This window comes from Chrysemys picta, chromosome 1 (assembly GCF_011386835.1).
Source record: "Chrysemys picta bellii isolate R12L10 chromosome 1, ASM1138683v2, whole genome shotgun sequence".
Lineage (NCBI taxonomy): Eukaryota > Metazoa > Chordata > Testudines > Emydidae > Chrysemys > Chrysemys picta.
The window spans coordinates 73,406,890-73,434,003 of record NC_088791.1 but is presented as its reverse complement, the minus strand read 5'-3'; the positions used below and the strand labels follow the sequence as shown (position 1 = coordinate 73,434,003).

General features: G+C 41.6%; 1 protein-coding gene across 14 annotated transcripts in view; it reads left to right on the top strand.

The window, feature by feature from the left end:
* The window catches only part of PPP1R12A (protein phosphatase 1 regulatory subunit 12A), a 207,838-nt gene that overhangs the window by 715 nt on the left and 180,009 nt on the right, over positions 1-27,114 (top strand). The gene's annotated exons all lie outside the window — the stretch shown is intronic.

Here is a 27,114-nt window from a genome sequence, read left to right as displayed (position 1 = left end):
CTGGGGTGGAGGCTAAGCCCTTTCCTCCCCTGGCTGGGGTGTTCCGGGGTCCTCTCTGCCTTCCTTCCCCCGGGGACGGTGTCGGTGGGACCCCCTGGCTGTGGCTGGCATTGAGGGTGTCACTGAGAAAGCGGGGTCCGCCGGGGCCCTGCCCGCTGTGGGTCTAGGAAGGCGAGATGGCGCCCCGGAGTAGGAGGGAGGGGAGAGGTGAAGGCAGATCCCGGAAAGGGGGTGGTGTTGGCAGGTAGGGATGATGGGATGAGAAACGGGGTCACTCCCATGTTTGCTGTTAATATCGTGACCGATTTCCTGCTGCCCCGACCCCTCCAATTTCTCTGCACTTTAGGAGATTAAATCCGCTTTTTGTGAAGGCGAATCTTTTATTTTTCTCTGGTTTCTATGGGGAACTTGTGTTTTGTTCTTAATATAGAAACGTGTGTCAATAGGAGACAGGCGTCTTTCTTTATTGATGGTTTCTGCCGCAGTGTGAAAGCCCTGCTCTTAGGTTAGCAGTGTTTTTACAGTATATTTTTCCTGCGGTGGGAGGTTGTAAGAAGGGATTGCTTTGTTCATGGTTTTTGAACTGAGATCTAACTTTCATTTAGGGTGGGGGGGAATGGAATGGAAAGGAAAGTGGCCGTGAAGTTTCCTCAAAATGGATGCTTTGTGCATGTTAAAGTTTTATAGCAATCTGATTGGAATCTGAAAATGTTAGCCAAATAAGGAAAGGCAGTGGCAATCCAGAGATAATGTGGGTTTGCCTGAATAGTTTTCGTTTCTGCAACAGACCAAAAACCATAGCAGTATATTACATTCACTGAACTAAATTCAGAAAAGCAAGAATAATCTCTTTGACAGATTAATTTTTTGTTTTGATAATTTTTGTTTTATACCTCAATAGTTCCAGAAAGCCTTAGTAATTATGAGCTCTAATTTGATCAGGTAAAAATCTTTCCAAAATAATGCAGTGAGGGAATTCAGAGCAGTGTAGTAACAGTGTTCTCTTTCTAAACACAAACTGGTGACTTTAGAGTGTAGTAAACATCTTGATATTGAAATAAGTATGAGGAATGCCCCATTATTTATTGAAATAGCTAACAATAAATGGATTGCTGAGAACTGGATTTTATGCTTTTAACTTTTACTGTAATGTAAGGTATATAATAGCTTCACTGTTTCCTTGTACAAAAGTTGTCACCTGCCCTTTCATTGAATTATTAGCCTTGATAGAATTGGTATGCTTCCTACAGGCAAAAAAAAAATAACAGAAAGAATGAACATGACAATTTATGGGGTAATCATCAAATTTCTGTTTTGGTAACATTCTGGCAAACTCCTTAATTTCAGTATAGGTTATGTTGTTTGGCAAACTAGTAAATTTAGCTTCGTTTAATCAATCTGGATACTTGTACTCTGAAGAAATGTCTTACTAGTCAGAAGTCATATCTTATTTGGTTAGATGTTAATATGTAAACAGGTTCTTTCAGATCCAGAATGTATAGAACTTTTAATAGTGGGAACAAAAGGATGAAGTGTTGTTTTTTATTATTCTTGGTAGAACAACAAATTAAGACTAAAGTTTCCAGTTTTTGGCAATTCCGAGAAGCTTTTTTAAAAAGCAGGTGAGGAGTCTCCTTGACAACTTTATGATACCATAGTGCAACATTTTTAGCACTTATTAATGTCATCCTTGTTTCCCTACTGTCAGACTTTCACCCCTCCTTAATTTGCAAGCTGACCACAGATAGTGGGAGATAAAGATAGCTGCAGATTTTTGTTGTTGTTGTTGCTTTAAACTTCTGTTGGAGTAGTTGTTACTCTAGTGTCACTGCTATATGGTATAACTAAAAATGGCTTTGAGAGGCTTCTGTCAACAAACATCTAGTTGAAAAGCAAATTAGGAGATTTAACTGTGAATTGATCGTTTTCTTAAGGTAGTTTAGTAAATGATTGTATAATCTCCCAACCCCTTCAGGGAATGTATTGGTTACAGTGTACCTTTAATTGACACACAGTCTTTAGTGTAGCCAAACTTCTCTGTTATTTATGCATTTGAGACAAAATAAAACATGCTGGACACCATATTTATAATATATGGGTCTACTCTAAATGAGAGTTGCTGTGGTATGAAGTAAGGCCATATGTACTGTAGGGAAACTTCTCAAAAGTTTGGCACTTTGCTAATGCCATTTTGACTTCACCTGTGTTGGTAATGTTGAAAGCCTTATTATACACAAGATTTTCCATGGTTGCCATCATTTTTAAGCACTATATCAATCAATTTAGACCTGCTCATTCATGTGAAACAAGAATACTGGCATGATATCTAAAATGAAGTGATTTATCCCCATTTTTGGACCTCTTCCCCCTGTTCTCATCCATTTTTTCCACATCAGCTGCGTTCTCCTGTCTTGAGTGGCCCACCATGAGTTAAGTTTTAGTGCACTGGAGCAGGAACATAAACTACATTTTTGTAATATTTTCATGTAGATACAAGGCAGTATAGGAAAAAGGGGTAAGCAGCACTTTCCTTCAAAGCCCTGGTGGTTTGGTGGCAGTTCCTCAACATGTTCAGCCCTGAACACATGGGGTAGCTTCAGATCTTTCACTCTATGCATCCGAAGAAGTGAGGTTTTTACTCACGAAAGCTTATGCCCAAATAAATCTGTTAGTCTTTAAGGTGCCACCAGACTCCTTGTTGTTTTTGCAGTTGGAGGTGTAATTTCCAGCTCAGGTACATGTATGCACGCTAGCTTTGATCAAACTAGTGAGCTAAAAATAACAGTGTAGCTGTACAGTGCAAGCTAGCTGCCTGAAAACAATCCTGTTGGAGTCTCTAGGTAAGTACTTGAGCAGGTAGATTGGTGCTGCCACATGGCTACCCTGCTTTTTATAGCATACTAGCTGGATCAACGTTATGCATATGTGTCTACCCAAAATGGAAATTATTCCTACAGTTTCAGTGTAGAAGTACCCTCAGTTTCCATTGTGGCAACCAGCCAAACCAGTGGGCCTTTCATTAGCCAATCTGTTCCAATATTAAGGCTCAAAAGCTAGTTGGGTGGAGTAATAAAATTTGTAGGATGAACTAGGCGGGGTTTTTGTCCCTCTTCCTGTATAACCAAACAAATTTAGTGTGCTTCTTATTCAGTATGCATTCTAAAGGCCAATGTATACTGCAGACATTTATTTCTGAGATGGAAAGTCTAAGTGCTTCTCTTCCCCCATTCTGCCTACACATTTTAATTCTACAGTGATTTGACACTAATTGCCGATTTCATTTTATATTTTGCTGTGCAGAAGTAGGCATGGTGCATGTTAAGTGCACTTCTTTTTTAAAGGGATGCAACATCTTAAACTACATTTTGTCACATTTACCACCTATATTCCAAGTAGTATTTAAGCTTGCTATTTGCAAATCAGTGAAGAAAAATATTTATTTTTGTAATCTAGGTTAGAATAGATTATCATAATGGTCCCTTCTGATTTTAACCTCTTCGAATTTGATTCTTATTTTGTGCCTTTGATAGGGTTGTGCATAGTTGGTTTCCATGTTTTTCGGGTTGGGGCTTCCTAATCCAAAATGTTCCATTAACTCAATGAAAGTTGTAAAAGACAGAGGCTCTGAATAATGCGTTTTTTCTATATAACTGTCATGTGCATAGATGTAACACAGGGATTGTAGGGGGGGTCTTTGAAACTCTTTTTTCTTGTGATGTGTCCTTCCAGGTAATTCAGCAGGGACTTAAGAAAAGAATAGAATCAGGAGGTGAGATGTGATGTCATGTTCTACTTGCTAGCATTTAATCTCTGGGGAGGGGAAGAAATTGCCTGTGCCTGGCTGGTCTGTTAGAGCCGCCACATTATCACTTACCCCCCCCCCCCCCCAAAATTAGCAATTCTTAGTACAGGCTAACTCTGAGAACAGACTTACTGACATGAGCAACATAAAACATGGGTTTTATGGAATTATTTGCTTGTAACAGGACATTGCTAAATTATTTTAAAACTTGTTGACCAGCCGATCTAAATTGCATAGTATGTATAGTCACATCTTAGTGGTAGGTTTTTGAATCTGTAATAGGCTCATCCCTAGGATACTGGAGTGCTTTGTGAACAGTCGTTTGTCTTCCTACACCTGTGAGCTATGGGGAAGTATTGACACTATTTTGCCACATAACTGGTGATCAGGCTGATGTGGGAATATAATGCTAGCTATTTGAATTGAACACTTGATATTATGGTGCAGACTGATTTCATTGCTTTGCCATCTCTTAAACGCTTCTTCCTAACAAAATCTGCTGTTTAGTCTGAAGAAGAATTCTGTGTAGCTCGAAAGCTTGTATTGCTCACCAACAGAAGTTGGTCCAATAAAAGTGTTACCTCACCCACTTTATAGCTAAAACAGAGTTTTCACGTGGGGCGTGGGGGAACTATCTTAATGCCGTTGTCTTGATATTGTATAGCACTGGCTCAGCAATGGCTAACAACACTATAACCATAAATAATTCATCATAGAACTGTACAGTGATCTGTTTTTGGCTGACAAAGGGCAAGCTTGGAGATGGCACTACATGCCATGTATGCTAGTTATTGTTATCTTAATATTTACCAATCTCAGACGTAAGTTAACTGCCTCCCCTTTCTTTCAAAGGGATGCAATTATTGCTTATTTATGGCAAATGTATATACTTGATCACTCATGCTGACATGGGCTTTAGTACTGATTGTCATTAAATATCTTGGGTAATAGCCGTATCCCCCTCTAGTGCCTTTACACCTGATTAAAGGGCTGGAGTGGTGTTAAAAGGGTGCTTAAAAACCAGTGATTGAGCTGTGGATGGAGTCCATTGGCTTAAAAACAGAGGAAGACAGCTGGAAGGCTGTCTTCTGAGGACCCCTTTGCAAGCCCTGGGATAGGAAGTGTATCAAGGGCAAGGGGACACAACATACAGCATAGCAGCCCGGTAGCCAGATTAGATTGCTGTAATCTAAACCCCTGTGGCCATCTACATAATGATAGGAGCTGCAGAGCAATTTGGGATCAGGATGATGCAAAAATGGCTCAAAGCCACCTTAGCACCCAACCCCCACTCCCTGAGCTGCGACTTCAGTGGTGTTGGTCTTACTGGAGGACAGAGTCTTGCCCCATTTGCAGAAACAATTAGTTTTACATTAAATATAAAAAAATTAGCACAAAAATCTTGAAATCCATACATCAGAATTTGTACTTGGCTTACTGTGAAACTGATACCTTCCATCGCATTCCATGGGGGGGGGGGAAATCCTTCTTGTTTCTGATAACACTGTATACTTAGAGGTGAGGATTTTTAAAAAATCCTTTATTGGTCATTGTTCTGTTGCCCGACTGAGACACACGCAAAAGGAAAAAAGCAGAAGTGGAGAAATCAGTTTCACTTCTATGTTCTTAATGTTGCACTGTCTGATTTCAGACTGGGAAACATGTTTGTTTTTAAAAAAATAATGATAATGTAAAGAAATGAGTGCAAACACTTCTGCTGGCCATAGATTCTGTAAAACCTGTTCATTTCCAGGAAATGGGAATTGAATAGCATAATACTTCAGTGTGACCAAGCTAATAACTTTTTTAAGATAACTCTTAATTTCCTGACTTCTGTGCTTTAATTTTGCAACCTTAATATTGCATTAATAAAGGCCTGTCTAATTTCTGTTCTCTCTAAAGAAGTAGTTGTGGTGGAGGAAGAGATAAAGTATATGAAGTGTTGGACACATCATGTGCCCCTTCATACTACATGATAACTTAGGGCATCTATAGTATTTAGCCTATGTATAAGAAAAACAGTATTTTCTACTAAGCATGTGACTGCATACAAATTTTTGTAGAGTGCAAAAATTGTAAATATTATACCTCTCCAAACTTGGCTTAACAGACTTGTGCGTACTGAGGATTAACTACACCTCTACCCCGATATAAGGCTGTCCTCGGGAGCCAAAACAAATCTTACCGTGTTATAGGTGAAACTGCGTTATATTGAACTTGCTTTGATCTGCTGGAGCGCGCAGCCCCGCTCCCCAGAGCGCTGCTTTACCGAATTCGTGTTATATTGGGCCGCGTTATATCAGGGTAGAGGTGTATATGCCTAGTTTGAACCCAACCTTTTTTTAATTGTGTGTAAAGACATCACATTGTCCTTGCTTAGTGTCCTCTTTTAAATGCACAAATATAATAACTGAACTGAATTCTAGCATTTAGGCTGAGACAAAGCGTTGGGAAACTTCCGTCTTAAAAACTACTGGCAATGACATGAGTAGAAACATCTCAAACTTATTTATAGTATCTGTAATATAGCATTTGAATAATAGCTTTATCAGATAGTCATATAGGTTTCATAACAAATTCAAAATATAGGCAATAACTACAGCCAATATAATTGTATTTTGTAAAATAAGTTGCTGCTCAATGACCATGTCTTCTAGTTGTAAACTTTATCCTGGAATTAAGTATTCTTGATTGAGTACATTGATGTGTTTACAGACTTCATTGGCACAATGAAACGTGTAGATTAAATGCTGTGCATGGTCTGACATGTGGTACGTTTGATCGATTTTGAATTTTTTTGTTTTGTAACCTACTGTTGTGTAGTAAAAGGAATATTACATAAACCACTCATAACAATAGGTCGTTTGGGAACCACTGCATGTGAACATATTCAGGTTGAGGAAGTTAATTGCTGATCTAGGCAGATGTCTATGCTACTTGTGCTACCGCTGCAGTGCTGCAGTTAAACTGCTATAGTGTAAACCAGTGGTTCTCTACCTGCGGCCCACGGGCCACTTATCAGCATATGGCTGCGGCTCATGTGACATCCTCAGAGCAATACAGGTAGTATATATATTCTGTGGATGCGGCTCACATAACACTAGGGACCTGCACATGCAGCCAATGATGGTAAATAGATTGAGAACTACTAGTATAGAAACTTGCTACTCTGACAAGGTTTTTTTCCCCATCACTCTAGTACAGTGGTTCACTTTTGTACTGGTGATCCCTTTCACATACCAAGCCTCTGAGTTTGACACCCCCCCTCTTGTAAATGGAAAAACACCTTTTAATATATTTAACACCATTATAAATGCTGCAGGCAAAGCGGAGATTGGGGTGGATGCAGGCAGCTTATGATTCCCCATTGGATAATCTTGCGATCCCCTGAAGGGTCCTGACTCCCAGTTTGAGAACCCCTGTTCTAGTAAATCCATACTCTTGAGGCAGTAGCTAGGTCGATGGAAGAATTCTTCTGTCACACTAGCTGGGTCTACAATGAAGGTTAGGTCAACCTAACTACATTGCACAGGGTGTGAAATTTTTCATAGCCCTGAGCAGTGTAGCTAGGTCCACCTAATTTTTAGGTGTAGAGTAGACTAAGCCTAGGTGTCATTGTAGCTTTTGAACATAACTTGTAACTATTTCACTTCTATTTCCTGAAATGGTATAATAATAATTGTATTGTGAGCTCTTGGGGTGAGGGGGGAGAAAGGGCAGATCTTCAGATGATGATTGCTATTGGAGCCATGACTTCAAAAGATCATCCTTAAGCTGAGATCTGTGCCCATGTCTTCTGTGTATACACTTATGGGCATAACTGGAAATAATATAAGCTTTTGAATGGTTGTTTTTTTGTTGTTTTGGTGACCTTTATAATGTCTATTCCAGTTAATAGGTTATGCTTACTGATATAAGTGATTTGAGGCCTACAAAAGAGAACGCAACACAACATTCAGTAACATTTACCTGATTATATTTTATTGTTCTGACCAAATCCTTCAAAGGATGAATTACATAAGAGCTAGCACTTGCCTCTTAATTCTGTCTTGTTCGGTTAAATTTCCCTTCTGAGATTAAAAACTAAGATTTTAGCCATTAAGTACATCACAATTAAGTATTCACTACTTGGCATGCATTGAGAAGTGCAAAATTTCATACTGCATGTAAAAGTCGTTATTCTTATTAGTTTTCTTTGTTGATCTGGCTAATTGGAATAGAGCTGCAAGTCTGTACTGCTAGCTGTAAGCAGTGCATGTTCAGATGCTATCAGATGGGTGGAGACATTCCAAGCTGTCATGCTTGCTGTGTGCATTCCTGAAATGAGTCAATGGAAATCTTGGCATAGGAGTGGAGGCATTCCTCAGCTGTCACCTTTCTAGTGGTCTGTTAAAAGTGCATTGTGATATGTCAGTAAGGCAAAGATTATCGTGTATTTACAACAAACAAAACGGTTAGTCATGAGTGGTCTCTGGAGTTTTAAACATAGGTTTCAAATTAGGTACAGTAAGTTTTGTCAAACTACCACCTACGGAAGTGGTGTGTTAATGGATTTTGAGGCGTCACTAACTACTGTACGAAACAGTGTATCTTGTCTTCCACTTTAAATTTACCAATGCAGAGTTTTAGAAATGTTTTCAAATATGAGTGGTGGCATTCAGTTGGTATTATAGTTTCTCCATTACTGTCATACACCTTCTTAGAGCGTATTATGAATATAAGGCTAATGGGGGCATTTAAAATAATAAAATAAATGTAATTGATCTTTGATAAATACAGGGATTTTAATAAATAGGCTGAGGCACTACAGACAAAATAATCACACAAAGGCCCAGTTTGGCATTGCACCTGCTTATGCTGACTCTGGATTTTCTCCACAAGAGTGCTAGTTAGTGCTTTTGACTTTTAATCGCTAATAAGAATTCTATTTGTCTTCAGACAAAAATCTGTCACTCTCAATCAAAATTGGCTGGCCACAAATTATTTTAGTACTAATACTTATGTTTGTAAATGTAGAATGTTCTAGGTAGTGCTTTCCAAATTCGTAAGAGGAGACCATCTAAAAACACATGCTTACCATAGGGACAAACATGAAGGGTAGAGGGAAGGAATGCAGCAGCCAAGCAAACTAATTTATTTGGCACATTGTTTTTTTATAAAAATGTCCATCCAGAATACGGCTAAATGCATATATGTCTAGGAGCAATATTTCCAGGATGGTGGACACGATCCTGAGAAGTGGTGACTATGAAAAATATTTAGGAATCATGATGCTAAACATGAGCTCCCAGCACAAGGCTGTGGCCAAAAGGGTTAATGTGACCTTTGGATGCATAAACAGTGGAGTCTTGAGTAAGATAGAGAGGGTATTTTATCACTGTATTTGGCACTGCTGTTGGAAGATTGTGTCCAGTTGTGATGTCTACAATTGAAGAAGCATGTCAATAAATTGGAGAGGGATGGTTCAGAGAAGAACTACAAGAATGATTAAAAGAATGGAAAATGTGCCTCATAGCTTGAGCTCCTTGGCTCTACCGCTGTTTAGTTTAACAAAGAGAAGTTTAAAGGGGTAATTTGATCAGTCTATAAGGAGCTGCTTGGGGGAACAAATATTTTGATAATGGGCTCTTCAGTATAGTAGACAAAGCTATAACATGATCAAATAACTGGAAGTTCAAGCTAGGTAAATTCAGACTGGAAATAAGGCATACATTTTTAAGAGTAATTTACCATTGGAATAATTTACTAATTTAATTGTGGTGGATTCTTTATCTTTAGACATTTTTAAATCAAGATTGGCTGTTTTTCTAAAAGATCGGTTCTAGGAATTATTTTGCGTAAATTCTATGGCCTGTGTTGTACAGGAGGTCAGACTAGATGATCACAGTTTTCCCTCTGACCTTGGAATTTGTGAACCTGTTGAACTTCTGAAAAGCTGAAAGAAAGCTGAAATTCTTTGACTAGGCTATCTTTCTCCATAAGCTTCTAAATCATGTAGTTGTTGTTGTTTTTTTTTTTAAATCCTATCCATAGGTGCTTAAATATAGGCTTAGGATCCTTGTTTTGAAAACTTTGGCCTATGTATTTACAAAAACTAAGTTTGTGATAATTTTGTTAATGTATTGAAAGTCTAAACTTTCAGTCTTGTTTTGAAATGAGATTTTATGGCACTAAAGCGTAAAGTTGTATTTATTAACAATGTTGTAAACATGCACATGCTTAGTTTTACTCACATGAATAGCCACTGAAATCAGACTCTTCTATTATTGTGAACTACTTTACATAACTGCGTTAGTGTTTCCAGGACCAAGACCTTAACTTTATGTATCTTGTCTTTTAGTATTTTTGTAAAATTTGAGACCTTACCAGAAGGATCAGTTAAAAAGCCTCAGCATTTAATTAAAATTTAAGTTTACATTAACATATTTTCAAATGAGCGTTACTAATCTACAGTTGACTTTAAATGTAAATTGCCTTGGTCTAAAAATCACTATGTACTGGTGCTTTATGACTTGATGGTGCCTAACCTTCATAAAAAGCTCAGGTGAGGATAAGTGGAAGACTCTGTCTTGTACCATCCCTCCCTTGGGTTTTAGTCCAGGTAAAGAGTGAAGTTTGTAAATGTATTAATTATGCCTAGAGGCCTCCCCAGTCAGTATCCGATGGAACTAAAAACACAAATTATATACAACTGCAAATTATTAGAAAATTTACATTCTCACTGTGTCTAACCTGTGAAACTTGTTGTGCACTTTATTATAAGGGCCCTAAGTGATTAAAGCTACTTTGAATAGAGTATGTAATTTGTCTCCAACTCCATGGAAAACAGTTTAACACTTCCTTTTTGTAAGGAGAATCTTTGTGTAATGTCAGTTTCTTGGCTCTCAAGAATAGCATAGCAGAGAGGGTGTGCTTCACCAGTACTGTGGCTGTCAGTGAGTTTCTGTATGCAGTCCCCTTATTAGACATGTACTGCTGCTTGTGCTGTTTGTATCATCTTTTTAGATTATCTAACCAAATACTTGGCACTTGTCTGTATATAGCCAAAGTGCTTGTGTAGAAAAGGGGTATCTAATACTGATACCAGCATGTCACTTTATGTACTGGAGACCTAACTTGTGTTTTAAGGGAAATGTATTTTTATTTGACTGTAGGAAGATAAAGTAAGATATTCTTACTGGTGTTTTGGTAACTTGATTAAGATGTAGGAGGCCTAATATTACTATTTAGTTTCTACTGTTAGTTTGGGAAGAGACATTTAATTAAACAGAGGTGCAGTGTGACTATTTTCTCTCTACCACTAGCCCTCCAATACTTTATTTGCTGTTTTAATTCATATACTAAGTGAAATTTTTGCACCTCTTTTGCTATTTGTGGCATGCCATGTCATCCTCACCCCCAGTCTATTTCAAACTTTAGCACCTTTCTCAATTAATGTGAACAATTCTGAAGTCCTGGTTTATGTAAAAACAAGATCTTGCATGTAGCACTGAAGATTAAAAACTACCTCTTGGTTCAAAAGCAGTTTAAAAAAAAAAAAAAAAAACCTACTAGAACTGAACACATTTGAATCTTTATTAGGGTTGTCAACCCACCCAGATTGGCCGGGAGTCTCCCGGAATCAGCCTCAATCTCTCAGTGACTATTAAAGGCAATCCGGGAGATTTTAATAGGCCAAAGTCTGGTCTTCGGTGCAGCAGGGCTAAGGCAGGTTCCCTACCTGCCCTGGCACTGCACGGTTCCCGGAAGCGACTGGCACTTCCCTCTGGCTCCTAGGTGTAGGGGCAGCCAGGTGGCCTCTGCACGCTGCCCTTGCCCCAAGCGCTGACTCTACAGCTCCAATTGGCCAGTAACCATGCCAATGGGAGCTGTGGGGGTGGTGCCCGTAAGGCAGAGGCAGCCCTCAGAGCCACTTGGTTGCCTCTGAGCCTAGGAACTGGACATGCTGGCGGCTTCTGGGAGCCGCCCGAGGTAAGTGCTGCCCAGCCGGAGCCTGCACCCCAGCCCTGAGCCCCCTCCTGCACCCAAACTCCCTCCCAGAACCTCCACCCCACACCTCCTCCTGCACCCCAAACCTCTTCCCAGGCCCAGCCTGGAGGCCCCTCCCACACTCCAAACCCCTCAGCCCCAGCCCGGAGCCCACCTCCCCTCCCACACCCCAACCCCCTGCCCCAGTCTGGTGAAAGTGAGTGAGGGTGTGGGAGAGAGGGGATGGAGTGAGCAGGACCATGGCTTTGGAGAAGGGGCGGGGCCTCATGGGCTGTGATGGGGGCAAGGGTGTTTGGGTTTGTGTGATTAGACAATTGGGCAACTGTAATTACTGGTATCTCCTAGCTGGAGGCCAGTACAAAAAATAGGCCAGGATGGATCTTGCTGTTAACCTCTGTATGTCCCTTTGCTTGCTGGATAATTGGAACACAGGACTCCACACCAGGGAAGTTTATTTTGACTCTGCTGTGGTATTTCAAAATATTTTGGTCTTGGAAGTGTTTGAAATGAAACACTTTCTTTAGCTGCAGTGGGAGGAGGGTAATAATCTAACAAATACTCCCCAAACTTCTATTAGTGTATAGTACTGTGCAATAAATACATAAATCTTAAATTACTAGACTAGCTAGTGGAGGGATGAGGTGAAAGGGGGCAAATTTAGGTAAGAGGGAGCTTCAGTTGGTATCCAGAAGCAGTGCCTTTCTGAGAAGCCTAGTCCTTGACAACCCCCAGCTTGCTTGTAAATAAAGTAACAGGGTGTAGTCCAGGGGTAGGCAACCTATGGCACGCGAGCTGATTTTCATTGGCACTCACACTGCCCGGGTCCTGGCCAGCGGTCCGGGGGGCTCTGCATTTTAGTTTAATTTTAAATGAAGCTTCTTAAACATTTAAAAAAAAACTTACAACAATAGTTTAATTATATATTATAGACTTATAGAAAGAGACCTTCTAAAAACATTAAAATGTATTACTGGCACGCGAAACTTTAAATTAGAGTGAATAAATGAAGACTTGGCTCACCACTTCTGAAAGGTTGCCAACCCCTGGTGTGGTCAATGGCTCTTGCATGGGGTCTCAATTCTTTATATTTTCCTCTGGCCAGTATGTGTTAAATTTCAAATTATATTTTCCCCCGTAACTGTTGCAAAGTAGGAGCTTTCTGTCTCGTTGCTGCTTGGAACCTTTTTTGGAGTATGCTTATTCCTTGAATGTCTCTGATTGTCTTTGCTTATAGCTTTCTGTAACAGTATCCTGAAACTAACAATCTTTGACGATTTCTCTGCTGCATGGAGTTCTGAATGACTAGTTTTACAACTCCTAATCTTAATTTCAAGATGCTGCTGTTGGGGAATACCATTTGATGCAGCAGAGCCATTGGAGCTGCTTGCTGACTCAGAAAGATAACACAGCATTGGTTTGTGTTCAGTTAATTTAGAAGATTAAGTAAAGGGACTAGAAAGCTAGCCCATCTAAAGGTTCTTAAATTCTGCAGAAATCAATAGCTTCGGGCTCTCACAATTTGTCAGACACTTTCCACATTTTACTAGGCACATAGCTATTTCAAGCATTGCAGGTTATTTGTAAAAGCATCAAAGGGTATGTCTACGTAATAAAGAAAAACCTATGGCTGGCCCATGCCAGCTGATTCAGGATCCTCGGGTTCCGGGGCTGTTTCATTGCTATGTAGGCTTCTGGGCTCAGGTTGGAGCTTGGGCTCTAGGACCCTGTGAGGTGGGAGGGTCCCAGAACTGTCTATATAGCAATGAAACATCCATGCGGCCCAAGCCCTGTGAGCCCAAGTCCGCTAGTATGGACCAGCCGTGGATGTGAACCTGCTGTGAAGACACTCTTAGGCACTCCCCATTCTCCCCCTTCTTCCCTGCACACGTCCCAGAATAGTAGTACCTGGGTGCCAAATACAACTTTTTCTTCTCCAGTTTCCCCAGCTCTTCAGCTGCGGAGGAGAAATAGTTTTACCTTTCTTGATTGGGGCGGAGGGAGGATTGAATGTGAGGCAATAAGAAGTGACCAAGCTCCTCTTTGTTTTTCCCCTTTTCACCATCCCTTTCTTTTATCATCCAGCCCTCCACCCATGATCTAGTTTTACTACTGTTGCTCATAACTTTCCTAATAGGCCTATACTACTGCTACTCATAGCTTTTTCTTTTGCAGAAAATGAGTAATTTGGTCTACCTGTTTCATTATTCCCCCCCCACCACACACACACCCGGCGAGACCACACCTACTGTAAAGATACAGATAAAATTCTTTCTCAGCACTCTGAACAGCAAAAGTGAAACTTCCAACAACTTCTACCCATGCATCTTAGAGCTGTGAAACTAACGAGAATCTTTAAATTACTCTGCTGTTCCTCTGAAAGGGAGGTAACTGTTATCAAGCTGTGATCATAATGACAATTGCACTGCAGGAAATTATCTTCTAATAAGGTGAGTTACAAACAGGGAAGTCTAGATTTGTGGCTAAACTGCAGTACTAAGAATGAGGGAATCTGGGTTCTATTCCTCCTTCTGTAGATGTTACGTTAACTCTGCTTGTTCCCCATCTCTCAATGGTGAAAACACTTGCATGAAAGTATTAATGTATTTGCAGTAGAAGTTTGGCCTTCGTTCATAAATGTGTGGAAGTCAGTTTTTGTAATATCCATTGGAGTTAAAAATGAAAGCCTTTTTTAAAAAACAAAATTTTAATTAGCCTAGTTTATGAATAAAATTCAGACGCTTGAGGTGTCACAAACTGTAATTATAATAATGACAAAAATATGGCAGGATAACCCAGGAATGGATCCTTAAATACAAGTCCTCCAAAATCATTACAATACTATCCTACATGCAGTTTGCCCCCTTTTTTTAAAATGAGGGGAAGGAGGGACTAACAGTGAAATCCTGGCTCCAGTGAAGTCTTGTCCACTGACTTTAAAGGAGTCAGGGTTTCACCCTAAATCTTACCCCTCAAATTACTCTGGGCGGGTAAAACATTGCAAGGCTGAAGTACATCCTACAACATTGCTCTTGATTTCTGTAATTCGACTTTTTATTTGAATAGCTCGAGAAGTCCTTACTTAAACAATAAATCTTCTAACTTTCAGCAGACTTGATTTCTAAAGCCCCATTAAATGAGTCTAAACTTTTACTGCACGCTTTTGCCCCTGACCACTTAAAGGGCAAAATTTTAAACTGTGCTAGTGTAGTAATCCTCCACCTTGTGTTTCAGAGGTTCATGGGGGAAAAAATGCCTTATTGGCCTGCAAGTCAGATGTATTCTATTCTCTTGCCTTCTCATTAGAGTGTTGTCAAAGGTCTCAAGTGGCTGAATGGGAGTGTGGCTGATCTTTAAAATATCCACTGGATAGTAGATTCTTAACGCTGATTTTAAGCACTATTTGCAGCAGTCAATTTTGTGGCAGCACAGCACACTTTTCGGTCAGGACAACATGCAGTAATAGCTTCTAGCAGAAGAGCCCTATAAAAACTTCACTATTACGACCAAATAAATAAATATAAAAATAAAAAAAACAAGAATCTTGTGAAGATATGTATAGTTTCTGTTTTTTTAGAAAAATCTACAACTTCAAACAACTTTACTAACCTGTACTAAAAAGCCAGGTTAGTTTGGAAGGACAAGCTGTAATCTACTCCATGCATCAACAAATTGGCCATCAGAATTCTGATTACTGAATATTTGTTAATGAAGAGATGTGCTATGTAGAGAACAAGAATGCATTTTGTCTTTTAAGATAAGTTGAGTATTTGGTTTGGCAGCTAGTTTTCAAGTCCAAACAGTCTTTATGCAAAAGTGATATTAACATCATTGAGTAAATATGCGACATCAGATCACTCCTCATTATCCTACGTCAGCCTACATCCATCCCATCCATACTGTACCCAGATCTATATTTTTATTACTCATTAGTAAGGCTATGTTTATGTCACAGAGGTCATGGAAGTCCGGAGTCTGTGACTTCAAGAGACCTCAGTGACAGTCTCTGCTTCAGCCCCAGGGGCTGCCGGACTCTGGAGCTGGTAACCAGTGGGGCCCTGGCAGGGTTCCAGCAACAGGGGTCCCCCCTGCAAGGTTCCAGTGACAGGTAACAGACTCCTTAGGGGGCCCTCCTCAGGGTTCCAGCGACGGGCGACAGCCTCACATGGGCGGCGGGGCTCCTTGGGCGAGCAGCTGGGGGTGTCCCATTTCTCTTTGGGAAATATGGTCACCCTGCAGCTCCCAGCTGCCATGGGCGGAGGGGGGCTCCCCTGCAGCTCCCAGCCATCACGATGGCAGGGGAAACCGTGGAGCCGAAGCAGCAAAAGTCAGACAGGTCACGGCTTCCTGAATTTTTGTTTATTGCCCATGACCTGTCCATGACTTTTACTAAAAATAACCATGACAAAATCTTCGCCTTACTCATTAGCCAGTTATCTTAACTGGCTGATTGGTTCATTTTGTGTCCACACAGTTGAGATGGCAGAAAAGCTGATCTCTCGCCATGGTTGCTAGATGTGGATGTACTCTGGCAGTGATACAGCAATACTTGGTGGCAGCCTGCACCCAGGAGAAGGTTGTTTTTTGGATTGTTTTTTTCTTTTTTTCCAGAGCCTCCCTCTTTCTACCTAGGATTATGGACTTTCTTTCTAGGGGAGAACATAATCCAGCCATAGCTATTTGGTAAAATGGCTTGTTACAGCAGGCTGCTATATTCTCCAGCTTCAGAATTTTTCTGCTTCGCAGCAGGGCAGGAATGGTAGCAGTACTGAGATAATACCTAGGGGCTTGTTTTCAGGTACATGTAAAATTTTATATCCTCATTTGCTGTACTGAACTTTAAGCAGGGCAGATTGTGGGTCAAGATCTGCCCATTAATGGAACAGTATTATGGCTCTTTGGACTGATTGGATAAGATGCCTATGGGTGACTAAAAGTCACTTTTGATTTTTTTGTCTGGAGCTGGCATCTGTCTTGCAGCAGAAAGCCACCCACATATGAGCAAGTTACCATAGCACGCTGGAGCCTGGCCATGAGCAGGTTCTCTGGGATGAGAAAAACCACAGTTGGGGATGCTGTTTTGGAGGGGTGTGTGGAATCGCAACTGAGGAACATCAGTAAAGTCTCAATTTCAGAAGTGTACAGCAAAGCTTTTTTCATTTAAATGACTGTTAATACAAAATACCAGAGTCATAAGGTACAATAACTGAAGTATCTTAAAAATTGAGTTGCTGCTATGAAGAGTGGGGACACGTTTCTCAAGAACAGGTGACTTGTCATCTCAGTGCTTGAAAATCTTATGAAATACCTAGTACTCATAAAAAATGTGGTGGGTGGGAGCTAAGGCAAAAGGAAGATTCTGGGGAACATCCTGATTAAGGTTCAGTTCTGCAGAAACTGTCTTCAGAACAAGATGATGTTATCTAGTTGTCTAGAGTTTTTGTTGTTGTAGCCATGATAAGGATTTCAGACTTTCCTGAATAAGCCACCAAAAGCACTACTGCAGAATGTGTTGCACAGCCTAAAAATTTCAATACAAGTAAGTAGGGTGTGGGTGGGGATGGGAGATTAAATTCTGTAGGAACTAATGGTGTGGACTCCTCAGACCCTGGAAGAACTTGTTCAGTATTGCGATTTTAAAATGTATGTAAATATTGGTAGCTGATGTTAAAATCTTAACTCTTACAAAATTTATACTTTTTTTTTATGAGCCAAATTTAGGAATAAACATGAGGCCTAAATTCTGCTCTTGGGTGTATCCACTTGGTTCCTAGTAAACCTGTTTGAAAAGCCCCACATCTAAATAGAAAGTATAGCTCTAAATCAGAGTATTTGCATAACTGTTGTGACTTATTTGTATTACAGTAGAAAATCAGGGCCCCATTGTACAGTGTACACACATAGCAAGAGACTGTCCCTACCTGGAAGAACTACGCTATAAATAGACAAGACAGATAAATAGTATGGGGTGGAGGAAGGAAAGAGGCACATAGAAATGAAATGACTTTACCAAGGAGACAGCCCAGATCGGTGGCAAAGCTGGTAGTAGAACCTAGAGCTCGTGAGTCCCAGTAAAGCACCATAACCAGTAAACCATGCTATACTTCTAACTACTAAAGAGAGATCTCTTTTTTTTTAACTGCTGTAGAAATTCAGTGTATATATATATATATTTTTTGCTTTGTTTATGCCTCCATTCAGCCAATGACTCAAGAAAATCTGCCACCCACAATGGAACCCATATGGGGTACCGTGAAACAATTACAAGCCATACTCGATGGGAACCACATCCTGAAAGAGATCTTCCCTGAATCCCTTCTTCTCGCCTTCAAACAACCCCCCCCTCCCCCCACCTTGCCAAGCTTATCAGATGCAAGTTCTCCACAGACCAGGGCACACCAACTCCAAACGGCACAAGACTCCGCTATAACAACAGACACAAAACTTGCAGACCTATCTTCAGTGCTACGATGATCAGTGCTCCCCAACAACACACCTTCCTAGATCCATGGCTCCGACAGATGTGTATCACAGTATGGGGGGTGTCTCATATGGTGCACTAAATGCTCTGATAACAACTATGTGGGTGAAAGTAGACAATCACTGTGTTCTCAAATGAACTCTCACAGAAAAATAAGACACAAATGCAATATTACCTGTGGGCAAACACTTATCACAAAATGATCACTCCGTATCTGACCTCTTAGTCCTTGTCCTCAAAGGAAACCTGAACAACACCTTCCAACGGTGAGCCTGGAACTTTAAACTCACTTTGCTAGATGCTAAAATTCATGGTCTTAATAAAGAGACTGGATTCATGGCTTATTACAACAATCTGTAACCCACTAACCTCCTCTTTTGGCCTGCCTCTTGGAGCTGCAGAGGTATTAATGGGCCACTTCACCTTGAATGGTCTCTTCTTAGACTATGTTAACTACTTATGCTAAACAATCTGTTCCACCTTGTATTTAGCTGTGACACTGAGTACCTTTCCTGAACCTGAAAAAGAGCTCTGTGTAGCTCAAAAGCTGCTTTCACCAACAGAAGCTGATAAAATAAAATATATTACATCACCTACCTTGTGTATCAAGAAAATTTTGACAGCTGCCAGCATTTCATGGCTCTTTAGTTCCTAGCACAGAACTTAAAATGTGAAGGCATAAATTATGCCTTCAGAACATCCACTTCAACTCCCTACTTTAGACAGGTGATTGAGTGTGAAGAATAGAAGAATCTGTTTCTGTAAAGCCAAGCAAATGGTTTTTTTGTTTGTTTTTTTAATTTAGTATAATTGTGGAATACAGATCAACATCCTTGCTGAACTCTGGACATCCCAGTTGAACTGTGTTCTCATCTGGTTTGGTATTGGATTCACTCAGGTTTATTGGTCCACAGACTGTTGGAAGTTGGTTTCTAAAGACATTTAACCTAAAATTGTTCCAGGTCTTGAACATATCAATCAAAGGTCCCAATGACCTTTGATTCAGATGACAGAACTTAAACTTGGGTTCAGTGTTACAAACCATTATTTGAAAGTACACTGCTACCTCGATATAACGCGAATTTGGATATAACGCGGTAAAGCAGTGCTCCGGGGGGATCAAAGCAAGTTCAATATAACGCGGTTTCACCTATAATGCGGTAAGATTTCTTTTTGGCTGCCGAAGACAGCATTATATCGAGGTAGAGGGGTAGTTGAGTTGAATACTGTGCTGTCAACTTTCTTAAATCATAAAAAGCAATAGTCTCAGGGAAGAAATTGTAACCGTCTAAGCAAGTTTTCACATGACATTTCAGTCCCACAATAAACAAAGCCAGCTTAGAAGAGGATACTGAGTGAGGGGTAATCTGTTTTCTTCTAGTTTACATATGCCAGAGTAAGGTAATAATTATGCACTTAGCCCATTGGAAAGGAGTAATCTGAGAATAAACGGGATTAGAGAAAGAAGTGCATCTCCCAGGTCTTTGGAGTGAGAATGTGTGTGTGGGGGGTGGGGTGGGGGGAGAGAAGCGATAGTAAAAATGGGAAGGCAAACAAGATCAAAAGGCTTTCAGAATTGCTTTTAGTTCTTAGGGCCTGTGCTAAAAATTTAATTTGCTGCCTAAAATAGATGTCACAATCACCAGTTTGGTAACTAATTCACTCATTCATAAGACAAGGCTCTGCCTGAATTACCCACCAGTTAGTGCAGAGGTGGGCCACATCTGGCCCGTGGGACCCTCCTGCCCGGCTCCTGGCCCGGGAGGCTAGCCCCCTGCCTCTCCCCCGCAGCCTCAGCTTGCTCCATTGCCAGCGCAATGCTCTGGGCAGCGAGTTCCTGGGACAGCGCAGCTTCAGAGCCTGGCCTGACCTGGTGCTCTGTGCTGTGTGGTGGCGACGGCATAGCTGGCTGTAGCTCCAGCCAGCCACCGGTGCTCCAGGCAGCGTGGTAAGGGGGCAGGGAGCGGGGGAGGGGATGGATAGAGGGCAGGGGAGTTCGGGGGATGGACAGGGAACGGGGAGGTGTGAATAGGGGTCGGAGCGGTCAGAGGGCAGGGAATAGGGGGGTTGAATGGAGGCAGGGGTTCTGGGGCGGCAGTCAGGAATGAGAGGAGGGGTTGGATGGGGTGGTGGGGGGGCAGTCAGGGGCAGGGATTGCGGAGGCAGTCAGGGGACAGGGAGAAGGGGTGGTTGCATGGGGCAGGGATCCCCAGGGGGCAGTCAGGAAGGAGCAGGGGTTGGATGAGGTGGCGGGGGGCAGTCATGGAACAGAGAGAAGGGGTGGTTGGATGGGGCAGGAGTCCTGGGGGAGCCGTCAGGAATGAGAAGGCAGGTTGGATGGGCTGGCAGGGGTTCTGGGGGTGATCAGGGGACAGAGAGAAGGGGTGGTTGGATGGGGCCATCAGGAATGAGAGGAGGGGTTGGATGGGGTGGCGGGGGTTCCGGGAGCGGTCAGGGGACAGGGACCTGGTTGGGGTGGTGGAGGGGGCGGGGGTCCCAGGGGAGCCGTCGGAACAGGGAGGGTTGGATGGGGCAGGACTCCCGGGGGGGGACGGGAGGAGCAGATGGGGTTGGGGATCGGGCCATAACCCCCTCCCCACCCAGCCCTCCATACAATTTCCAAAACCCGATGCGGCCCTCAAGCCAAAAAGTTTTCCTGCCCCTGAGTTAGTGAGTGAAATGTATTGCAATGTGTTGAAATTGACACAATTGAAGATTTAAGAATCCTCCAACTACTTTTCCTTTGCTGTTCTTTGAGCAGATAATCTGAGGTGGTCTAATTAAAACTGAGGACCCCAAGTCATGCTTCACAAGTTTTCCTTAGCTGTCTTTGTCTCTAGGCTTCTTTTTTGGCTTGACAAGTAATGCTATTGCAAGGTAGCACTTACCATCAGTTTGTTCAGCTCAAACATGTTTTTCATGACCTGAGCCACGTTGTGAGAGACTGTAGACTGTTCCAGGAGCTCCTGGATAGAGCAGTATTCAATACAAAGGATGAGAAGAGAAGTGTCCTCCATACAGTACAAATGACTTGCAACAAAATATCAGTAGGTTTTTTGCTCTCTCATATTGCTCATTAACCAGTATCCACAAATGCTGGGTCGAAGAGCTGAATATGTGATCTTTCACTTCTAACTCTGTAAAGAGTGCTTAACTCCTTTCACCATATATCAGAGGAGCTGGAACCTTTTCAAAGAAAGGGGATGTGGAGTGGAGGGAGAAAGGACACAGCAGCAGGCACTTTCCACTTCCATCCTAATGAACTGTGATTACTTATAAAACAGCAATGGCTATTCCATGGAATTTTATGGCTAGACCATTGACTTTACAAATGGAAGTAGCCTTAGACAGATGGAATGTGATCTCTCTAAGATCATCTTTGCTTATGAAGAACTATTTGGGCTGAACCTGGAAGCCTGTGCAGGAAGAGGAAGTCACTGTAGTTGGAGACCTAGTAGAATATGCTCCTTGCTACTCAATAAGCAGAGCAGACCTATTTTTTGCAGATAAAGCTTCTGAGTGGTCTTCAAAAATGTCACCCCTTCACCCAAGTGAATTAGTAAGCTAGTCTAGCTTTTGAAAATACTCATTACCCAAGTATTTCTGCATTTATCCAGGCCCACCATTAAGTTTATTGTCTCCTCTGCAGCTCCAAGAGGCGGGCCCAGCCCTGACAGCCAAAGGAGGCGTAGCTCCTCTTTTTGGGAAAATATCCCAGTTATGTTCCAGCTTTAGGAGAATCTACATTCTGATCTACAAAAGTTTAAAAAAGGTGGTGTCACCTTTTGCTTCTCTGTGATGTATGAAGACCTAGAAATTTAGTTTTTCAAAAAATATTCCCTTTGCTTGATAGTGTACATTAGACCCTTGGGGGTCCACAGACTGTGTTTTCCAAAGGGGTCTGCATCTCCATGTAAAATATTTTTAGGGGTCCACAAATGAAAATGGTTGAAAACCACTGCATTAGACATACCAAAGTCTTGTTTTGCTGGAGAACCTGCTAGACACCTCTAAGCACATTCAACGTTTGTGCTTATACCTTAGTTGCAGGGCAGCAACATTGCATCTTTAATATTCTAGTGAAAGTCTTTGTTAAGCTTGACAGCTGACTTGAAGAAAAGTGTCTTCCCTTCAAATCACTCAGACAGATAGGAACTTGCCGTTCCAAATGCCTAAGGCCTCTGGACCAGAATGGTGAAGCCATTGATCTCTTCTTGTATTTTTCACAGTGTTTTGGATATCCTGAGAAAGGCATAGAGAAGAGCTACTGGCCAGAAGTGGAACAGCCTATCCATTAAGTTCTTCCACCTTGCATTGATTTCCATGAATGAAAAAACAGTGGTGGGTTCTCTTGCCTACTTGCTAAAAGTTGTTCCACATCAATAACAAGTTATTGCATCACAGTGGAACATGAACTCGGAGAGATGCTATTCAGAAGTGTCTGCCAGTTGCCTGCTCAGCTAACCTATCTCTACTAGTTCACTTTTACACAGGACTTGAATCAAAGCCAGATTTCTCTACCTCCCCCCCCCCCCCCAAAAAAAAGTTTTGTTGTGTAGCATCAGCCTCCTCACCCACCTGCTTTTCATAAATAAGCTATTGTGTTGATCACCATTGTAGTCATAGGTTGAGTACACAACAGGAAGAAAATGAAAGATGGCTGATAGTACAGTCTTGAGTTCCTTCTTCCTCTTCTAGCAGACAAACCTGATAATGCAGATATCTATCTCAAATCTGCTAGCTTGCAAAGAAAATTGTGGCAGTTCATTGCATCAAGTTGTGGAAAAATGGTGTAAGTAAAGTCGTGAATACAGGACAACCAAATTTAGTTGTCAGTTTTAGGAGCCCATGAACACTGTTGGCCAGCTAATCATTAGCATGTTTTTAGCACAAACAATAAGTTTAGTCAGAGTTTTATACAAGACTAAGTACTGAAAAAACAATGAGTAAAACAAACAAAAGGAAGTATTTCTTCACACAATGCACAGTCAACCTGTGGAACTCTTTGCCAGAGGATGTTGTGAAGGCCAAGACTATAACAGGGTTCAAAAAAGAACTAGATAAATTCATGGAGGATAGGTCCATCAATGGTTACTAGCCAGGATGTGCAGGGATGGTGTTCCTATCCTCTGCTTGCCAGAAGCTGGGAATGGGAGACAGGGAATGGATCTCTGTATCATTACCTTTTCAGTTCATTCCCTCAGGGGCACGTGTCATTGGCCACTGTTGGAAGACAGGATACTGGCCTAGATGGACCTTTGGTCTGACCCAGTATTGCCGTTCTTGTGTTCTTATGAGGTCGTTACTGACACCAGCACTGCATGACTGCACTATCTGAGAAGTACCATGTGGCACATGTTTCCTAATCAGTTCTGAATTTTTATTAACTCTGTTAACAGCTCCCACACAGTTTTGTCATCCCCATGAATTGGATGGTTTGAAGAGACATGTTGACTTTTCTGGAATCACTAGAGAAACCTATTTAATAATTTTAACTGTAACTGTAGGATCTTTATGCCTTTGGTCTTGAAGGGGCACCTGGTGTGATGCTTCTGCTAATGTCTGTTTCATGGGCTAGAGTCAACTGTGTGTTCCTAGATTTCATAAAGTAACAGCTGGGGACTAGAGGCAATTTATTCTCAGTGAAGGGCCTTGTGCTCAGACACCTGCTGGACCAGAGGAGAAGCAAACCTTCAGGGCTCTGTGTCAGCAAAATCTATGTATTTTTTTGCCTTTGCCTGAGTAACATTTGAGTGTCATGGTGATTGCGGGGAATGCATAAAGTTCTGTTGTAGCTGGGGCTGATGTAAGGCCTGTATGCTCCATGCTTTACATACTATGGACTTTTGGTTATTCCTAAAACAGAATTCTGCGTTTTTGGCCATGGAAGCCACCATTTTTGCTGCAGAGAGGTGCCTGACACTGTTTTCCTTCCTGTCCTGTCAGAACCTGGCTGGTCTCTGTTCTCCAGGTTACAAAGAGTTGATTGGATTTGTATCTCATACTCCTCATCTGTCCATAAAAGGATAGAAGTGAACTGCAGAGGAACCTTTCTTCATCTTGCCCAGAGCACACTCAGCATCTCTTGTTCATCAGTATTATCCTGGGTTTTCTAAAGCTTGTGGTTTTTCCTTGACTGCTACAAGCCCCATCTTTCCAGGCTGAACATGAGCTGGTTGGGTTGGTTAAACGCTGACAAATCTTCACTAATAGTTGCTGACAAATGTATGAGAATGGGCATATCTTTAGAAATCTATTTGGGAAGAACAGACTAGCCAGCTTCAATAATTCGCTTGCCTGTCTGAGACTCATCCCTTTTCTGGGCAAAGCTAGCCACAAGCCAGCAGGGTCATTTCAAATTCTCTCCTTTCCAAGAAGCAGCATGTGGCAGACATTGATTCCTGGATAGGGCAAATGAGGGAGAATAGCAGTAGGAATGGAGGTGGAGGGAACCCAGTCAAAATGGGCCTCTATGGGACTCTGGGAACAGGGGGAGCGCCAGGCACCAGCGCAGCAAGCAGCAGGGGGAAGCTTGCTGGTCGTTGTGAGGGCCGCAGGCAGGCGGCTTTCGGTGGCATGCCTGTGGGAGGTCCACCGGTCCCGCGGCTTCGCCGGCAATTCGGCGGTGGGGACGCTGATGGCGCGGCCCCGGCAGACCTCCCGCAGGCATGCCGCCGAATCCACGTTACCAGCGGACCGCCCGCAGGCATGCTGCTGAAAGCCGCCTGCCTATTGTGCTTGGGGCGGTAAAAAATATAGAGCCGCCCTTGTGTGGGAATCCCTACAATGAGAGAATTTGGTTGGCAGTGTTTCTCAGTTTCTTTGCAAAGAATCAGTGTTATGTTTGCAACTTTTTTTATTCTGGCTTTTTTTTTTTTTTAACAAACGATAAATTAAAATTGCTGCAGAATGTCCATCATGCCAGGGTGTTCAAAGGGCAGCTTCTGAGCCCCATGAGCACTTGATATTAAGGCCCAGTGTGTTACGCAGCAAAGACATTTCCCTCCAGTTGTCACAAGTCCGTTTAATATCCTGTTCTACACTGGGGGACATGCAGCCATGTCTGTGGGGGTGAGTAGGTGCCTCAGAAGGGGACTCAAATGGATTTTTTTTGTTAACGATGTAAAGAATAGTTTGCAAGAATAGGTGCATGCTCAGTGTAGGAACTTTCTGCAGATTAGGCATTTCCCTGGATGTGGAAATTCTAAGGGATTCCCTGAACAATTCTTCCAGGAATTGTGCTCATGAGTGCAGGTGCTTAAAAGGGAAGGCTTCTCGATTCAATCTTTTTTTATTTTTTCTTTTCTTCCCGCTCCTTAAAGCCATTTTATCTCTGCTGTCCTGTGGCAGAGCTTATTTACATAGGAGGAAACCCTTTTTTGATGCACTTGAAGAAAACCGCAGCTGTGGGTGTCTAATGTCTTGGAGGGCCTATGTTCCATCAGAGCTTAGGATCCCTTTAGAGCAGGTGCCTCTTTCACAAGGCATTGCTTGCTTTTCTTCAGTGTTTTTTCTTTTTGGCTTGTTCTCTACTCCCTTTCTTCTTCCTCCTCCCTCCCCTTGCAAAAAATTGTCTAGGTAAGCCACTTGAATAGCAGGAGTTTCTATCCCTAGACAAGAAAAGGTGAGGTGTGCAGTAACTTTTTTGCTTTAGCCTATCGTACACAAGGTCTGTCATCTATTACAATTGCACCAGGTGCCCCAATATGAATGGTGCCCTCATTATGCTAGGTGCTATACAAACTTATGAGGATGTCGTTCCTACTCTGCAGAGCTTCCAAAAGAAGACCTTGCAGCAGTTGGAGAGGAATACAATCATACATACAATTGCAGTTATTTTCCTAACTATTTCTAACTTTCCTCCACCTAGTAATTGGCTGACTGCTTATGAGATCATCTAAACCTCTCCGTACAGACCCCCAGGAATTGATAGGCACCTTATAAATATTACAATATATAAATTGTGGAGCACTGTGACGTTTGCCAGCATTTCTGCTGTCCAGCAGTTTGATCAGTTGAATCTTTGCACAAAAAACTTGTCAGAACCTATGAAATGTAAAATTGTGCTGACAGACTTTTATTTAAAATTTTGAGCAAAATATTGGATTAAATATGCTAACAAAATAGCATGTCTTTACTGTAAACCACTGTAAGCAGTGAATTGTTTCTGGAAGATGAATTAATACATCAGTGAATTAACACAATAACCCCCTGCTTTTATAGGTCTCACCTCTTTCTTTCTGAGGCCCCCCAATATGCTGTGAAAACTCCAGGGGTGGAGGGGGGTGGGGAGACGGTGGCTCAGGATTTCAGCCAAAAAGCATTAAAAAAACAAAATTTGAAAAGTCTTACTGTTCAATGAAATTTTATTTGTAACAGAGCACAGTAGAAAGGAAATGATTTAAAATCTATACAGCCTCCCTAGTTTTCATTTGTCCTATAAATCCAGTAGATAATGATCCCTGTTTAAAGAACTGTGGCTACAATGCATTGATTATTATCCTCTGAATTAAAATGTATAGGAATGTAAAGTGACTATCATTGCATATAGTTTTATGGCAAACAAAACTACCGTTTAAATTGGGATCCTTATCCTGTTTTGGAAAAATAGATTAATTATAGAATAAACAGAAGGCCATAACTTTTTTTTGCTGAAACAAAAAATTGAAAAGTATTAAAAGAAAAGCAGTTTTTAATCTCATTGTAACCATGGTCCTGTAAAACGTAGACGTTCTAAACATACTTGGAGTGAAGGCATCCAATAAAAACAAACCTGTCTCTAGTAATGGAAAAAATTACTTAATACAAGGCAAGAGTAGAAGCTAGTAGAAAGACAGTTAAACAA